We start from the raw sequence: 19860 nt of genomic DNA, 5'->3' as shown, positions 1-19860 counted from the left end.
TGAAGCTGCAAGCATCTCCAAAATGTTTTCCGATTTTTTTTTTTTTTTTTCATTAAAGACCTTTGAGGTTTGATTCCAAAGCAGGGCTCTGAGCTGTGTGAGTTCATGTTGTCGCATTTAAGAAACGGGCAGGCCAACACCAGTCTGTGCAGACAAAACCTTACCAATTCCCATCAGGGCTCTGTGGCGCCTATTCTCACATTTGTATGGTTAACCCTGGGTTAAAGAACATTGGGATAATAATAGCATAAACTTTTCACAGTTTGCATAAAACTTTATAAGGGTTGGTTCTTTGTAGAGAGAGTGCATTAATATATACAACAAGCATGTTGTTTAGTTTAACTATGTGGCCACGTGTGTTTTCAGGGTCACCCTTCCAGCAAAATGTATGTAATTTCAATGTTATTTTTATTTTTTTTAATAAAGTGAGAGACTGCAAACCTTTACAGTTCACTTGAATAAAGCCGCATGACTTACGTTCCATGTACTAAAAACAATTACTACGCTATTGGCAAGACAGTATGGGGTATATTACCAGAGCTACCATTATTAGGCATGCCTCAGCACAGCTCTTAAAGAATCCAGATGGTGATTTTCAATTTTATCTCCATGGTGATCCCTACGAAGTATGTGTTATAATCAGTCTCCTCTTACTTCAAAGTTGTGTAGAGCAGAGCCAACTGGAGGAAGGGTTTCCTGCTGTTATTGGTGGGCTGCAACTGACTAGCCATTACCCTCAATGCCATCAAAATGACATGTGCCAGAGAACACTCGTGACATACAACGCAGATTTATGGCCCGAAGGCAAAAATTGGTACTTAGAGGAATGTCGCAGCACAGGGCAGACCATGTTTTTATTTTATTTATTTACCTATTTCTTTTTTTATTTTTTAAATTAAAATTTATTGGGGTGATGATTGTTAGTAACGTTACATAGATTTCACGTGTACAATTCTGTAATACATTGTCTATAGCTCACATTGTGTGTTTACCACCCAAAGTAAATTCTCTTTCCATCACCATATATTAGACGCCATTTACCCTCTAGAGGCCCCTTCCCCCCTTACCCTCTGGTAACCCCTAAACTATTATCCATGTCTATGGTTTTTGTTCATTCGTTTGTCTTGTTCTTTTGTTGTTTTCAATTTTATATACCACATTATCAGTGAAATCATATGGTTCTCTACTTTTTCTGTCTGACTTATTTTGCTTAGCACGATAATCTCAAGATCCATTCATGTTGTCACAAATGGTTCTATTTCATCTTTTCTTACCACTGAATAGTATTCCATTGTGTATATATACCACAACTTCTTTACCCATTCATCTATCAAAGGACATTTTGGTTATTTCCATGTCTTGGCCACCGTAAACAAAGCTGCAATGAACATTGGAGCACACGTGTCTTTATGTATAAATGTTTTCAGATATTTTAGATAGATACCCAGGAGAGGGATTGGCTGGGTCATAGGATAATTCTATTCTTAAGTCTTTTGAGGAACCTCCACACTGCCTTCCATAACGGCTGCATTCCCACCAACAGTGGATGAGGGTTCCTTTTTCTCCACAGCCTCTCCAACACTCGTTACTATTTGTCTTGTTGATGATAGCCATTCTGACTGGGGTGAGGTGATATCTCATTGTGGTTTTTATTTGCATTTCTCTGATGATTAGTGATGTTGAGCATTTTTTCATATGTCTATTTGCCATTTGTATATACTCTCATGAGAAATGTCTCTTCAGGTCTTCCGCCCATTTTTCAATTGGGTTGTTTGTTTTTTTGTTGTTGAGTTCCTTGCATATTTTGGATATTAGCCCCTTATCAGAGGTGCTGTTTGCAAAAATCTTCTCCCAGTCAGTTGGTTGCCTCTTTATTTTGTCGATGGTTTCTTTTGCTGTGCAGAAGCTTTTAAGTTTGATATAGTCCCATTCATTTATTATAGCTTTTACTTCCCTTGCCTTTGGAGTCAAATTCATGAAATGCTCTTTGAATCCAAGGTCCATAAGTTTAGTACCTATGTTTTCTTCTATGCAGTTTATTGTGTCAGGTCTTATGCTTAAGTTTTTGATCCATTTTGAATTAATTTTGGTACATGGTGACAGATAGCAGTCCAGTTACATTCTTTTGCACGTGGTTTTCCAATTCTGCCAGCACCGTTTATTGAAAAGGCTGTCTTTTCTCCATTGTATGTTTTTTGCTTCTTTGTCAAAAATTATCTGTCCATATTTATGTGGTTTTATTTCTGAGTTCTCAATTCTATTCTATTGGTCAATGTGTCTGTTTTTCTGCCAATACCATGCTGTTTTGATTATTGTTGCCCTGCAGTACAAGCTAAAGTCAGGGAGTGTGATACCTCCAGTATTGTTCTTTTTTCTTAAGATTTCATTGGCTATTCGGGGTCTTTTGTGGTTCCAAACAAATCTGATGATTTTTTGTTCTATTTCTTTAAAAAGTGCCATTGGGATTTTGATGGGGATTGCATTAAATCTGTATATTGCTTTGTGTAATATGGCCATTTTAACTGTGTTGATTCTTCCAATCCATGAGCATGGAATGTCTTTCCATTTCTTTGTGTCTTCTTCAATTTTTTTTTTAAAATGTCTTATTGTTTTTAGCATATAGCCCTGTTGATGGTCGAATAGCCTCCTTTAGTATTTCTTGTAGTGCAGGTCGTGTATTAGAAAATTCCCTCAGCTTCTGTATGTCTGGAAAGGTCTATTCCTCCTTCATATCTAAAGGATATCTTTGCTGGATATATTATTCTTGGCTCATAATTTATCTCTTTCAATACTTTAAATATTTTATTCCACTCCCTCCTGGCTTGTAGAATTTCTGCTGAAAAATCTGATGATAATCTAATGGGCTTTCCTTCGTAGGTTACCGTTTTTCTTTTTCCTGGCTGCCTTGAGGATTCTTTCTTTTTGTTAATTTTTCACAGCTTCAATAACATGTGCCTTGCAGAAGGCCTTTTGGGGTTGAGGTAATTAGGTGTTCCATTTGCTTCTTGGATTTGAAGATCCAGTTCTTTCCACAGGTTTGGGAAGTTCTCATTTACTGTTTGAATATACTCTCTGTTCCCGTCTCTCTTTCTTCTCCTTCTGGTCTGCCCATTATTCTTATATTGCTCTTTCTGATGGAGTCAGAAAGTTCTTATAGAGTTCTTTCATGTCTTTTAAGTCTCAAGTCTCTTTCTTCTTCCATCCATGTCATTTCTAGATTTCTATCTTCGATGTCACTGATTCTTTCTCCATCTAGTCAACTCTACTACCTAAGCCGGCTATTTTATTCTTCACTTTTTTTATTGAGTTCTTAATCTTCAGAAATTCTATTTGGTTCTTTTTCAAAATTTAAATCTCTTTGGTAAAATGTTCATTTTGTTCTTTGATTGTGTTTCTGACTTCATTAAACTGCCTGTCTGTGTTTTCTTGCATCTCATTGAGTTTTTTATGAACTGCAATCTTGAATTCTCTGCCATTTAAGTCACATATTTCCATGTCTTCACGTTCATTTTCTGGAGACTTTTCATTTTCTTTCTGAGCTATCTTGTTACCTTGGTTATTCATGGCTATTAATTATTTATTATTTCTCTTCCTAGACATCTACAGGAGTGGCTTCTGCAACAGGTTGATAGAAAGAGGCCTTTCTTTTGTTTTCCAGTAGGTGTTGGTAGAATGTTTTATTTTCTCTCTGACTGCAACCTTTTATTCTCTATTACACTGTAGTGTTATATTTTCTCAGTACTATTTTGGATTCTCACACAATGGGGGGTTCTCTGAAAAGTGGGCTTCTCCTCTGTGAACAGTTCACCTAGGTCATACAGCACTGCCTGGGGGGGATGTGGAGAGCCTCTGAAGTTCTAAAGCTCTTCCTGCACCAAATTCAGAGCTCGTTTATTTCAGCAGCTCTGTTTACTCCTGCAGGTATCCACCCAATAGGTGGGCACATGGGCGAGGTGTGTTGTGAGAGGTGGCCTAGGGCAATGGCAGTGACCTCCACCACAGCCAGTCCTGCACCCAAGTCTCCCTATCGTTTGTAGAAACTAGTTGGGCTGCGAGTCCATGTCTGCAGACCACAGTTCTCAGAACTGCAAATATTCTGTTCTTTTGGTCTGACATTGCTACTGTTCTGATTCTAGCACTGGGCAAGTGGGGACAGGGTGAGCTCTGGGAGGGTCGGGAGGGGGCAGCTAGGCCTAGTGCCTAAGGCTTCTGTTCTCTGCTTGGCAGTGAGGGCTTAAACCACCGTTTTCAGCCTTCTTCCCTCAGTCTTTGCTCCGAGGTCTCTGCCGTTAGCGTTGGATTCAGCTGTGTTATATGCTGTGGCCTCAGCCCTGTGGGCCATAAGCGGAGCCCTAGCAGTGGGCTTCCCTCTCCCGCAGCTGTGGTAGTTCCGGGATACAGCGAGCTCGGAGCACCGAGCTAGATCTATGTCCTACACCTGTGTGGCTCCATCTCCACACTTCTCCACACCTCCCCTGTTTGCTCAATTTGCCCACCTTTAGATGATTTCAGTAGTGGGCCTCTTCGTCTTGCCTGTCTGCTGTGCAGGGAGTCCTTTGTGGAGTTATAGTTCAATTTGTTGTAAATTCCAGGGGAGCTTTCAAGAGGCTCACCTCACGCCGCTGTTTTTATGACGTCCTTTATTTTTAATTATACTTTTTTCTTGCAATTTCATTTTGTCATGCCAATGGAAATGGAGGTGAGGGAAAGAAATTACAATGTGGTTTTTCATAAAAATTGTTCCCATTAGGTTTCATTACAATAAACAAAGAAAAACTCAAGTAGAATACGAATGATAAAATGAACTAAACCAATTGTGGATCAAACCTCGGTTAGCTTTAGGGGTATAGTTAAACTGGAAACAGCCCCTGTGTATCTAAAAATGAATTTTCAAACATTAAGTGCAATTTCCTAAGTGGATTCACATGACATAGTGGTTTCATCTTGCTAGAAATCATGGCTGTGTATTATGCTGTGATGGTTTAATTTTTACATACTTTTCATTAAGACTCATACAGAGTTTGAGCACTGCACAGTTTTTATACGACTTCTCCAATAATTTAGTTTGATTCACTCATCATAATTCCTGTCAACTAAACCTATAGACTATTTCATTAGATTTTTAAAGACATGACATTACTAAATTAACAATATCTGCCAAAATTTAAAATGCATATGTCCTTTAACTTCAAAATTCACTTGTAATAATTCATCCCATAAGTATTCTTTCATTTGCACTCAAAACTATGTTCAAGCTAATTGAAACATTTTTGTGAAAGAACAAAACAAAAAACTAAAAATAACTAAATGTCCATCAATAGGGAACTAGTAAAATTACTAGGGAGCCTACGAATGAGTTAGGTCTATATGTATTACTATGAAAAAAGCTACCACACATAAATTTTTTTTTAACTAAGGTGTAAACAATGATGTATACAGTACACATCTACTAATATTTCCTTTTTAATCTATAAATACATTCACTTTCATTTGTGGTTATAAATTATTTTTTAAATATTTTTATACTTTTATTTCCATGGAGTCCAAAAAGTGATGAGAGATGAACACATGCACTCAAGTCTGCTATCCTGAGTTGCAATTAGTTCATTTTAATTGCATTTTCACAATACTATATTTTTTTAAATTTTATTGTTTCCCCATCTAAAACATTAAAAAGGATTACATTATGCCACATTTTTTTTTTAATCCATTCATTGATGGGCACGTAGGTTATTTCCATATCTTGGCTATTAAAATGATGCTTCAATGAACATAGGATGTACATATCTTTTCAAATTAGTGTTTTTGTATTCTTTGGATAAATACCCAGAAGTGAAACAACTGTGTTATACAGTAGTTCTATTTTTAATTTTTTTAAAGGAATCTCCATACGGTGTTGAATCTGTACCAATTTGCTTTCCTACCAATAGTACACGAAGGTTCCCTTTTCTCCCCATCCTCTCCAACACTTATTTCTTGTCTTTTTGATAAGTCATTCTCACAGGTGTGAGGTGATATCTCCTTGTGATTTTGATTTGCATTTCCCTGATGATTAGTGACACTGAACATCTTTTCATGTACCTGATGGCCATCTGCATGTCTTCTTTGGATAAACATCTATTTAGATCGTCTCTCATTCTTTAATCAGGCTTTTATGTTGTTGAGGTTTTTTTTTATGTTGTTGAGGTGTTTTTATGTTGTTCAGTTGTGTAAGTTCTTTATATCCTTTGGATATTAAACCCTTATCAAATGTATGATTTGTAAGTATCTTCTCCCATTCAGTAGGTTGCCCTTTCATTTTGTTGATGGTTTACCTTGCTGTGCAGAAGCTTTTTAGTTTGATGCTGTCCCATTTGTTTTTGCTTTTGTTTCCCTGACCTTTGGAGTCATATCCAAAAAATAATAATTGCTAAGGCTGATGTCAAGAAGCTAAGTGCCTGTGTTTGCTTCTAAGCATTTTATGTTTTCAGGTTTTACATTTAAGTCTTTAATACATTTTTAGTTTACTTGTATATAGTGTAAGATAGTGATGCAGTTTTATTCTATTGCATGAGGCTGTCCAGTTTGCCCAGCACCATTTATTGAAGAGCCTGTCCATTCCATCTTATACATTCTTGGCTCTTTGTCATAAATTAAAAGTCCATATATGTATGGGTTTATTTCTGGGCTCTCAATTTTGTTCCATTGATCTGTATGTCTGTTTTCATGCCAATACGATACTGTTTTGATAACTACAGCTTTGTATATAGTTTGAAATAGGGGAGTGTCGTGCCTACAGTTTTGTTCTTTCTCATAATTGCTTTGACTATTTGGGATTTATTTGGTTCCATACAGATTTTATAATGATTTTTTTCTAGTTATGTGAAAAATGCAATGGAAGTTTGATAGAGATTGCATTGAATTTATAGACTGAATATGGACCTTTTAATAATATTGATTCCTCCAATCAACGAACAAGGAATATTTTTCTATTTATTGGTGTTTTCTTCAATTTTTTTTCACCAATGTCTTACAGTTTTCAATATACAGGTTTTCACCTCTTTGGTTAAATTTATTCTTAGATATTCTTTTTTGTGCAATTGTAATTGAGGTTGTTTTCTTAATTTGTCTTTCTGATAGTTCTTAATTGGTATACAAAAACACCACAGTTTTCTGTATAATCATTTTGTATCCTGCAACTTTACTGAATTAATTTATTAGTTCTAATAGTCTTTTAGTGAAGTCTATTAGTGAAAATCCTATTAGGGTTTTCTATATATAATATCATATCATCTGAAGGACAAGAGATTTAAAAATGGTCTTTCCCCACACTTTAAATTTACTTTTGTTTATTAGGTTTTGTTTGTTTGTTTGTTTTGTTTCGTTTTGTTTTTTAACATGATGAAGTGATAATGTTCCTGGCTGGGATAACCAGAAGATATAAGTATTAATAAGACTGTATCACATCACAAAGATTTTTGTTAATAATATAATAGGAAGAATTTAAACTATATTACAAAAGGGGGAAATCATGACAGTAGTATATAATTTCTTATAAAATATATTGTTTTAAATTAAAAGTCTTTACTTTTAGAGCAACTTTAGTATTATAGAAAAATGAGGGGAAATGGCAGAGTTCCTCTATACTTCTCCTACCCACACACCTCACTTGCCCCTATTGTCAGCATCTTGAATTAGTGTGGTATAAATGTAACTATGATTTATAAGCTAATATTTGATATATCATTGTTAACTGAAGTCCACAGTTTATATTGTTTCACTCTTTGTGTTGTATATTCTATCCATTTTGACAAATGTATAACGACATGCATCCACCATTATCTTTCACTGAGTTTATTCATTTTTGAACCCGCTCTAGCTATCCACTCAGGACTGACCTCCCAACAAAAGACAGTAGTGGGTACAATATTAAAGATTTGTTTCTCCTCGCTTTCTGCCTAACATTCTCAGGGCTCTCTCACAGCCACAAGCTCTGCAGTCATAGATAACAATTTTGATTCATTAACTGGAGGAAATTTGTGAGTCATAGCATTCTTTTATGTGTCTCTTCTCAGGAGAATCTGCATTAGAAAATGTCTGGAGAGTTGGACATTCAAGTTCAAAGGCATAAACTATTGGCACACTTATAAGCATATGAATTTGAAGGCAGGTGGGCCCTTGGATTCAGATTTGCAAAGTATAGCATTTTTATTAGGTTGGTCAAAAGTAATTGTGGTTTAAAAGAGTAAACATAATTGCAAAAACCGCAATTACTTTTGTACCAACCTACCAGAAATGAGCACACTTCAACTGTAAACTATTTAATGTATGACTCTTTTAAAAATAGGTTTTAAAAATATCTAAAATCATGTTTCTATCAATAGAGATTTATCTGGACCTTAGCTGACTTTTCATTCACCAATTTCCGTTTACAGAGTTAGTCCACTGTATGACCTTGGAAGGTTTATATTTTCTTCAATCATTTATTGTCTAGTCATATTTGAATTTTCTGTTAAAAATAAGATAAACTATTAACTCAAATCACATGTCATGGAGTCTATTCTATATGCACATAAAATTTTCCAACCCGATTTGTCTTGGGTAAAAAAAGAGAGAGAGAGAGAGAGAGAAACGAGAACAAATGTACTCATTTACCTAGAATGATATAAAAGCCACCCCACAATATTATTGGAAAAAGCTCATTCCTAAAGTGAATCAGGTTTGGAATATTTAACAAAAATAGAACAAAACTAAAACTAAATTTTGACCTGAGTTCTACTCTAGCCACCAAATTGAGGCAAAATATGATACACAATAGTATACATATTCAAGCCTTTGAAAAAAAATGAAATCTTCACTCAGAAAATGTGATTTAAATGCAATTACTTTTTATAATATAATTTAAAAGATGTGTAAGCTTAAAACATTGTCAAGATGTGCCACAGTTTGACATTAAAAATTTAATGTTTTAGCCTACTGGATATAGCTGCACATTTTTTGAAGGATGCTATTTAAGAAAAGTGGCTAATTTTTGTTTGGTTAATCATACAGTGGGAAGTGTTGTAATGGATAATTGGGCTACCCAGTTCATCATTATAATTTGACATTTACATAGGTCTTTATATTTTCAAAATGTTCTACAACCATTTTTCTTGGTTCCATCAATATTACCTTGAGAGGTAAATTAATTCTTCAATTCTCGTTTTACAAATGAGCACAAAGAAGCAAAGTGAGGTCAGGCAAGGCAGATGCAAAGCTCAGATAAGAAATTCTTGCCCTGGCAGGCAGGCCTAAGCCGCTGCTTTTTGTTGCTAGAGGAAACCTAGGCCTTTCTATTTGAAAATTTCCAGAGAATTAAGCTGTCAAATACAAATTAACAACCAGGGCTCCTCACTTTTCTAGTCCAGGTGGTCCAATTATAGATTTAACCTAAAGTAAGTTCAGGTATAAAATAATATGGTAAGTCACAGTTACTATAGTCTTAACAATCTTTTATTTTAAAACAGCCATCAAAGTTTAAAAACAACATGCCTTTACTCATGAGTAAAATTTTCTTTCCAACCACCCCCCATCATTCTTCTGCTCTCACTAGAACAATAGTACCACTGTGCAGGTCCAGTTTGCAACACCCCAGAAAGCTCTCTGGGCCTGCCCTAATATTACAGAGAATAAATGAGAACCATAAAAATAGCACATAAACGTAGGGAATAATAAGGCCATTATCCGGCATTTGATTGAGAAACTTGATCAGAGGGCAGAATTCACATATCTTGGCCCAAGTGCCCCTATGTACTTTCCTTTCTTTCTCTTCCTTTCATTTCTTGGCTCCCAACCACCACATAACCGTCACCACCACCCACCATCCCCTGCCCACAATGAACTTATACACAGAGCTACCTTACAGGGTGGCAGTGTTCTCTCTGTGGATAACACAGAGACTGAAAGAAGCGGCTTCAACTCAGAAGGTAAGGACACCATTCAAAGGACTAAATGCTCATTTTATATTGTCTATCTTTTCAGTTTTGAAAGAATCCTAAAAGAATCCGGATGTTTAAAGTAGAATATATGAATATTTTAGCAGCTTCAGTTGTGCTAAAGTAACCATTTTTAAAGGGATAACATGTATTATAAGGCATCTAAATTCAGATGATCTGGATCAAATCCCAACCCCACAAAATAAACTTGGTTAATTTAAGGAACAGACTTTATGGCAATAATATGCACGATGAAGAATTTTAAAACAAATTAATTAAAAGAGCTAACTAAATTTCTTGACCGCCATAAATAATGCTATTGTTAAATAGCATTTTCTGTTAAGAGTTCAGAGAGTTAACAAGGCCGAATGGTGGCAAGAATAGGTAAAATTATTAAAGGGAAAGGAATTTATCATCCTTAGTCAGAAGCACCTGTTCCTTCAAGTGCAGAATTAGAAATTTTTTCAATCTAAAATAAATTCACTTTAAAATGTATTTTATGGGCTATAAGTGCCACTAACTAAAGTAGCTCAATATGATAGGACAATATTTGGAAGTGTATACAAGTATGTGTGTGTGCACAATCTCTTAACATTTAGCTCTTAGGAAATGAACAATAAATTAGGAATTTATTGTTGAAGTTGTATATTGATCCCCAATGTAGCGCCCCCAAACACAAATAAACAATCACAAAGATGTGATTGTGCATTTGATTTGAGGAAAAAATACTTTCTTATATGTGAAGCTTTTATGTGTTCTCTTATGTTTCTGGAAAATATTAATTGTGAATATTATATTGACCCTGTAGACATCCCACACATTTGTAAAATGAAGTTTTATATATACATGAAATTTATTAAATGTCACCCTAAAATGAACAGATAGCCAAGTTGATTGTGAAACATGGACACTGTTCTGAACAACAGTCCCAGGAGCCAGACCTAGACTTTCATTCATTCTATCTATCTGTTAACTCCTACCTAGTTTAAGAACTATTTCTTACCTTTTTTTTTTTTTTTGGCAAATCTAAAACTAGAAAAAAGATAATAATCATTCTGCTATCAATTTCTCTGATTTTGTTTTTCATATCTTAAGGATCACATGAATTTTGTTTTATAATTCAATTCTCCCTTCCTTAAAAAAATAAATAAAAACAACAACACTTTTCAGAACTGTTTGTACATTTCCGTGCTCATTAAACTGAAGGATTAGAAATTGTCCTATTCCATCTGTTCCTATCATTTTGACATTAATAGATTATCCATGACTTGTGTTTGAGTGATAAAGTTGTGTTCACAAGGAAAGAGACACTCAATTCCCTGAGCTAGGCAATGAACCTTGTTTTTTACAGAGACAGGACTCTGATTTTTACGAGCCTTTTGTAAGTACATTAACAGTGTGAGCTATATTTTTAAGTTATCTATAAATTATAAAATTATATAGATATAACACTGTGTGTCTATAGTTATATGCCTAGAAGCCCTAAGAACATACTGGTACACTGCACTCCTACAGAAAAGCCAAAAGGATGCCCTTGAAACTTATTTTAACTCCTTCAAATTGACCTATTCTACATGTCAGGAATGAAAATCAATAGCTATTTATTTTCTATGCTCAAAGCAGCATTCAATTACAAGGGAACTATAAAATTATTATCAATTTGTCATTATTTCTCTTTTTTATGTCCTTTTGAAATCATTTACATAATATATCACAGAAATAAGATAAGAGTAACTGTATAGGAACATTTAGGATTAAATGTTCCCAAAGTTTAACACTGATACACAGAAACTGGTGTATTACAATGAATTCTACCACAAATTCTTCCAGTCTCTTCAGCAGTGCACACCCCACAACCTACCCCACCCCAGAGGATGACTCTAGTTCCAGATCCTAGCTGCCATGCAATTCATGCCTTCAGATATGAAAGGAATAAAAATCTCCTACACAATTTTAATTTCTCCCAGAGTATTCCTTATTATATCCAGTACTTCCATAGCTCTAAACTAAATTGCTAAAATTGCTAATGGCATCACATTGTTCATTTCAAAACATTATTTTTGCTTCTGCTTCTTTAACGATATAATAAAAATTCATCCATAATCACAGAAACACAGCATTGAAAGAGACTTTAGAAATATGTCTACAGTGGTGTTTCTCAAAACCATTTTTTTAATATCACTCCCCAAGGCGACTTCTTAGGCATTGTTTTTTCAGTTGCCCCACTATGATATTTTAATATCATAGATACACTGTATATCTGTTTATGTATTCTATGTATATCTATGTCTTACACATTAAAAAGTAGGATTTTTGTCCTTTTACTAATCAATTTTCCCCACTGGGGCAATATCAGCATTGTGGTCAATATAGTTTTCAGTTAAGGAAACATGACTCAAATAGAGCTAGTAAAATGATAATAATATACTATCACAATTATATTATTAGTCAATTACAGTGAGACAAAAAGTTGTACTGTCTACCTTTGATAATCATTAAAGAGATATTGAAATATTTCATCTCTGGAATAGAATCTAAGGAAGAAATGATACTATTATGAAGTATAGCTCCCTATGTAATGTTTTCCCTTCTTTCTCTTTCATTAATTACATGGATATCATTCCCTTTTGTCATGCTGGTAATACTAAAATAACATGTAACTTCTCTCTTTCTCAAACCATTATTATTTCTTTTCCCATTTAGTTTTTCTCTTTGTTTGTCACAACAGCACCTTTTCATACCATCTTTCATCAATAACAAATCAGCTTAAAGATACAAGAACATGCATAGTACGTAAGAATATATGTGCACATATATAATACATACGCAAACACATGCACACATCTCACTCTAAAATGGAGAACAGACCACATGTGGTGACACACATTCTGCACTGCTGAAAACCAGAGGCCACTGTGTGATATAACAGATTGTAGGGGTTGTTAATGATGACATTTAAACATTTCAGTTTACATCTCATCATAACAAATGTCTGACTAATGCATTTTCTTTCAGCGCAGCTTAAGTCGCTGTATGGAACTAAACCACTTAATATTACAATATTTGACAACATAATAGTGAATAGCTCAGAAGCATAATCAATAAAAAATAGATCCAGACCAGGGCAAAAGGCAATAAAGGAGATTCAGCAGAAGGTGGCTGACTCGGCTCCTTTCTAATTAATCAAAGAATCACTCAAAACCCTGCGGAAATAATGGCCAAGAACCGCAGAAATTCTGACAAGCAGAAGTGTTTTTCCATGATGTGTGTTGGTCTTTGTTGTTTACAGAAAGGACAATCTTGGCAGGACTGAAATTCATGGTTAAAGTGGTATAGCTTGTATCATAGTGGGGGTTTTTTATGGTTTTAGAAAAGGAATACAAGGTCGGACAATTAAGTTCGCTAACTCATCCTAGAAAAAGTGCTACATACCTCATTGCTGAATATCACTATGGTCACCTTTGAAGTACTCCCCTTGGGAAGCTACATATGCACCGATTCCAGAGCCTAGTCCACCCTTCAAAGCAATTTTGGAACTCTTTTTCTGGAATAGCCATCAGAGCTGACATCATATTACACTTGATGTCCTGAATGTCACCCAAATGTCTTCCTTTCAATATTTCCTTCATTTTTGGGTAAAGAAAGAAGTTGTTGGGGGCCAGATCAGGTGAGTAGGGAGGGTGTTCCAATATAGTTATTTGTTTACTGGTTAAAAACTCCCTCACAGATAGTGCCGTGTGAGCTGGTACATTGTCGTGATGCCAAAACCATGAATTATTGGCGAAAAGTTCAGGTCGTCTAATTTTTTCACTCAGTGTTTTCAGCACTTCCAAATAGTAAACTTGGTTAACTGTCTGTCCAGTTGGTACAAATTCATAATGAATAATCCCTCTGATATCAAAAAAGGTTAGCAACATTGTTGCAAGGAGTTCGTGAACTCAATTGTCAGACCTGGTATGGAGCTAGAAGGAAGACTCTGGGGCCTTGCCCTGGCTTCGATTCTCACTGGTTCTTTTTTCCAGTAAGAAAAACTTTTCAGAACTGGGGAAGTTACTTAACCTCTCTGAGTCTCCCCTGTCTAGGCCCACATTATTTTGAGGTCCAGAAATGATGAAAATGATGATTATGAGTTATGCTAGGTGTTTACAAATATAAGGAAGTCCTATTTCATCATTATTGATATCTTCCAGTCACCGTTACCTATATTTTAATAATCCAAATGTATATCAAGCAAGATTTTGTTTTGCATTTACTTTCAATGGGATAATATTAAACTACTAACAAAATATGATTCTGTGAACACTGCCATATCCCTTAATGTATAAATGACAGATACCATAAGTTATAGGCACTGAATAGAGACTTCCATGAAAAGGATTCTTAAAGTCAGTCTCTTTCCTGCTCATTAGCATAGTTGTCAGGCTTTCTCTTACATACCCTGGGCTTCAGATTGTTGCTATCCTTCCACTGAAAAAAATGATTAAGTGTGCCACATGGTTTTAGACACTGAGGCAGGGGCAGGTGAGAGTAATATGGAACTGACCATTGGGGGTTCAAGGTGGGGAGAGGAGACTGCATACAGTAGGATAGAGACAGTGTAATTCCCATTTCAACAGAAGATAAAAGGCAGAGAAACAGGATTTATTCAGCTTGCCATGTGCTCACGTTGGTATATTTGTAAATTCTATTAAGTGTTAGATATAGGTTTTTCCTATCTCCCTCGTCCCACAAAGATGAATGTATAATTGAAATTGGTACAACAAATTTGAAGTTTAGGTAAAGATGTACAGCACATGTGCCATTTGCTCAATGATACTACCCTGATACTCCTGAATGAGCAAGTGGCCAGAACTAGCAAGCACAGAAGAGAATGGTGTCCCTTTCAAACTTCCTTAGATACTACCCTGATACTCCTGAATGAGCAAGTGGCCAGAACTAGCAAGCACAGAAGAGAATGGTGTCCCTTTCAAACTTCCTTAGAGCTCACGTCAGATTCCACCATGTCTCCAAGCTCTTGTGGGGTATATCCAACATCTCTCGCTACTCCCCCCCCCACTAGATTGGAAGTTCCTTTAGATCAGAGATCATGTTAATCATTTCTGATCCTGAAAATGACAGAAATGACTCTAGTACATGCTAGACACTCAATGAGTCTTTGCTAAGTTAAAATGAACACAAAGAAAGAACAAATTGAGGTGAAAATTGTCATGCTGTTTTTACATTGACACTTCGTGATCACATGGCATTCTTTCTCCATTTATGGTGTATCTTTAAGATTCCCTTATGCAGTAGTTTAAAATATAGTCTAAGTTCAAATAAAAGGGATAGGGGAGAGAGAGATGGAAGGCTTTGAAACATGATTCTAACTAAATGGGGAAGAAAACAGTAAATTATTAACAAGTTCTGTTAGAATTCATTGTGGTAAATTCTTCTAACCTTTACCTCAGCCTCCCATTTGTATTGTTATTGATCTTCTGAGCAGTTTGTTTTAAAGCATGTTCCTGAAGGTTAAATTAGACTTAACAAGCGAATTTCTACCTTTTAAGACGACGAACCATACACCTGCTCCTTAAAGAGAGAGTTGAGAGGTCTCATGAAAATTTCAACACAATTATTATTTGGCTTGTCTTATCTCTGACCAAGACTCTCTATCTTGTCCAAATTTGGTTCAATGTTAATTTTGTTTTTGTTAAATTATTTCTTACTTTCTCAATTGTTCTATTTTCTTAATTGCTAATAGGTAAAGGACTTCTGTGTAACCAACTGGGTTTCACATTGAGAAGCTAGAAGTGAGAAGGACCCATCTATATGAGTAATGCTGCTCTTCACTTGCCATCTCTTGTCACAAACTTTTGATCAATAGACTTAAGAGTTATTTCCAGTGACCTAGAGCAGAACTGAAAGTTGGAAGCTCTGCTGGCTGAGAGGGCCCAACAGTAATTCATGTACTATAAACACAATCTGTTAAGTTGTCCCATGCTTCAGCAGTTTACAGGGAGTACAGATTATTAGAATAGAGTCGGGCTACATTTTTGCCTACAGTTCTGTCATGGTTTGTTGCTATTGATTTTTAAGAAGGCACAGATACTGTATCTGTCCACCAAGGGATGGTTTAAGTGCTTAATTGAGCTCTATGAAGAAATAGTCTTATTCTTACAATTCTTTTCTAAGGTGCATTTTATGTAACATTAATGTTACTCAAGATAATTTTACTTGGCAGATGATAAATGATTTTGATATTGTTTTGCTCTCATTTCAATGTGTATTAAAAATATAGAACCAGCATGTCAGACCTATGACTTCTTATGCATCATTGCTGAAGACAGGGCAGATAATAATATTTAGAAATGGCAAAACTATGTCTGTGATGCAAGAATAACAAATTTTTGGAAATACTATTTTATACCAAGACTTGATTCCTTAAGGACAGAAAATAGATAAACCACTTAGATTGAGTAGTTTATCATTTTAATCTATCATTTTGCTTCCAGAAGCAACAAAGCAACAAAGTATAGTAGGGACATTCAGCTCTAGATCAAGTACATATGAATGAAAAGTTTCAGGATGTTAATAAGCTCAAATGACTTGTAGATTTAGATTCAGCAAAGGTCAAGTCATTCCCCCTAAAACATAATGGCATGCAGAAAAAAAATGGATATAACAGTTAACCCATATACACCTGTAAATTTTGTTCCCAGGCATCAGTAGCATAAAGAAGTACAATAGTCTTAGACAAGGCAAGGCCTCACTGCCCTATTTTAGTTCTCCCCCAATGGCATTCCACTGCCCCTGAAAAAGCTGACCTCCATTCCATGGAATAGAAAGTTCATCATGATCTAGCCTTTGCCTGTGTTCCAAGCTCATTCTTTTCCATCTTCATCCTTATTCACTGTAACTTGGATACTTGGGCTTTCTACAATTCTAGACTAAAAAAGCTCTTTCCCTAGGATCTTTTCACATGTTATTCCCTTTCCTTAACTCACATATTAAAATATCAGCTTAAATTCATCTTTTCAAATAGTCTTTCCTCCCATGCTATTTAAGAGAATTCCTTCATCCGATATCACTTTCTCTCTACTTTTTGTGCATTTCTTTAATAAAAAAGATAGTAATTGGCTATTAATTTCTTTAGTTATTGTCTGCATATGTGTATTTCACTCTCTATTTTCTTTGAATGGAAGATACATTAGCAGAAGAGCCACTACTGTCTTGTCCATCTTTTTTTCCCCTTAGTAGTGCCTTCAGTGTCTGCACACAGTTGGTGTTTATTAAACATTTTTGAATGGTTTAATGACAATATACCTTAGTGGTAACTTCCTTTAATTAGTTTGAATGTTCCAATCATCTTATCAAAATTCTGTGAATAAGTTCAGTTTTCATCATAATATTAAAAACACAAAATAGGGCAAATTAAGTTTTGACTCCTTTAAAATTATTCATGTAATGGTCAAGATGGCAGTACAGGTAAATGCTGTGCTTGCTTCCTCTCATGAACATCTCAAAATGATAACTAAATTACAGAACAACCATTGAGAATGGCATGAAGTCTAGCTGAACAGAAGTCCCATAACTAAGGCTGTACAGAAGAAGCCGCAATGAGACTGGTAGAAGGGGCGGAGATATGGAATGGGCTGATACAATACCAGCATGTGGTGGTTAAAAATTGAGAGGAATATCGCAGCTGCATAACTTGCCTCTGAGGTGTGAGGGGTCCCAGCCCTACACCAAGCTTCCCAGCCCAGGGCTCCAGCTCCGGGAAAAGAGGGCCCCTTAACTTCTGGCTGTAAACACCAGTGGAGATTGTGGCTGAGACAGAGTGTGGCAGGGGTCCCAGGTGTTCCTCTTAAAGCACCCATGCAAGGAATTGCTCACTTATGAACTCACTGGCTCTGAGCTCTAGCTCTGGGACAGCAGCTCGAAAGGCACCAGGGACATATGGGGAGTAAGTGAATTATCTGTTTTCAGGACGATGACTGGAGGGACAGCTGTCTTCAAGACACAAATGCTGGCAAGCATCACTGTTCCTTCGTTGAGCCCTTCCCCCACCCAGCATGCATATTCAGGCAGCAGCCATATCTGAGTCTCCATCAGCCTCGCTAACACCATTCATCCTGCCCTGGTGATTCCCTGATTCCCCACACCACCCAACTTGCAGGCCCACACAAGCTGCTTCTAGTGCCTTTTCCATACAAATGCCCTATCTTGGTTCATGTTGCAGACTTTCCTAAATCACTCAAAGATTCACAGATCCAAGCAAGCAGAATCTGATCTTGGCATGCCCCAGGCCTCTTGCTGAGCAGCTCCAAGCCTGGCATGAGTGGCAGCTGGCATTGGTTCACAGCTTGGCCTCTCCCAGGTACCTCCAAACCTAGTGCAAGGGGCAACTATCTGCAGATCACTTTGTAGCTCATACCAAGTGGCACCAGGCAGTGGCCAAACTTGGCCTAAAAGAGAGCCCCTCCCAAGGGGCCATGGAACCAACACACATGGTGGTCAGCTTCTGACCACACCAGAGCACCATCCAACAACCTCCACAAAAGGGCAGTCTGGGCAGGCACAACAGACCTGCTAAAGTCAATCGTGCTCTGTCAGTTCAGCCTCTGTACAACAGCTTCTCTACTTCAGGCTAGTTCTCACACCAATCATCCTGAGGGTCAATTCTTCCCATTGACATCCAAACAACAACCAATTCTCAACAACAGCAGGAGGACAACATAACCCACACAGTGGACACACCTGCAGTGCCCACCTTAGGTGACCAGAGAGGCTGTACCACTGGTCCCCACAGGACATCTACTATATAAGGCCACGCTAAGACGAGGAGAAATAGTAGCTCTGCCTAATACATAGAAGAAAAAAAAGCATGGGGAGACAGTCAAAATGGGGAGACAAATAACTATATTCCAAGTGAAAGAAAAGAAGAAAGTTTCAGAAAAAGAATTAAACAAAATGGAGACAAGAAATATATGAGATGCAGAGTTCAAAACACTATAAGGATGCTCATTTATCTTAGTGAGAACTTCAACAAAGCGATAAGAATCATAAAAATGAGGATAGAAAACGTAAAAAGAACCAGTCAGAAATAAGGAATACAATAACTGAAATAAAGAATACTTAGAGGGAATCAACAGAGTAGATAAAGCACAGAATCAAATCAGCAATTTGCAAGATAAGGTAGCAGAAAATAACCAATCACAACAGCAAAAAGAAAAAAAAGAATTTTTAAAAAAGAGGAAGAAAATGAGGATAGTTTGAAGGGCCTCTGGGACAACATCAAGTGAACAAACATTCATTTCATGGTGGTACCAGAAGGAGAAGACAGAGAGCAAGGAATGGAAAACCTACTTGAAGAAATTATAACTCAAAACTTCCCTAACCTGGCAAAGGAAATAGATTTACAAGCCCAGGAAAGAGACAGTCACAAACAAGATGAACCGAAAGAGGCCCACACCAAGACAAATCAAAATTAAATGTCAAAGGTTAAAGGCAAAGAGAGAATCTTAAAAGTGGAAAGATAAAAGCAGGTAGCTATTTACAAGGGAGCCCCCATAAGACTGGCAGCTGATTTCTCAACAAAAACTTTTCAGCCCAGAAGGGATTGGCATGAAATATTCAAAGTGATGCAAAGAAAGGACCTACACCCAAGATTACTCTACCTAGCAAGGCTATCACTCAGAATAGGAGGAAAGATAAAAAGCTTCCCAGAAAAGAAAAAGCTAAAGGAGTTCATCACCACTGAACTAGTGTTACAAGAAATGTTAAAAGGATATCTTTAGGAAGCAGAAGAAGATGGAGAAGGAGAAGGAGAAGAAGAAGAAGAAGAAAATAAAAAATATGAATAATAAAATTGCAATAACTCCATATCTATCAAAAACTACTTTAAATGTAATGGATTAAATGCTCCAAT

The sequence above is a fragment of the Rhinolophus hipposideros genome (assembly GCF_964194185.1).
Source record: "Rhinolophus hipposideros genome assembly, chromosome: 7".
Taxonomy (NCBI): Eukaryota; Metazoa; Chordata; class Mammalia; order Chiroptera; family Rhinolophidae; genus Rhinolophus; species Rhinolophus hipposideros.
The sequence above is the reverse complement of the archived record's forward strand: the minus strand, read 5'-3'. Positions refer to the sequence as shown.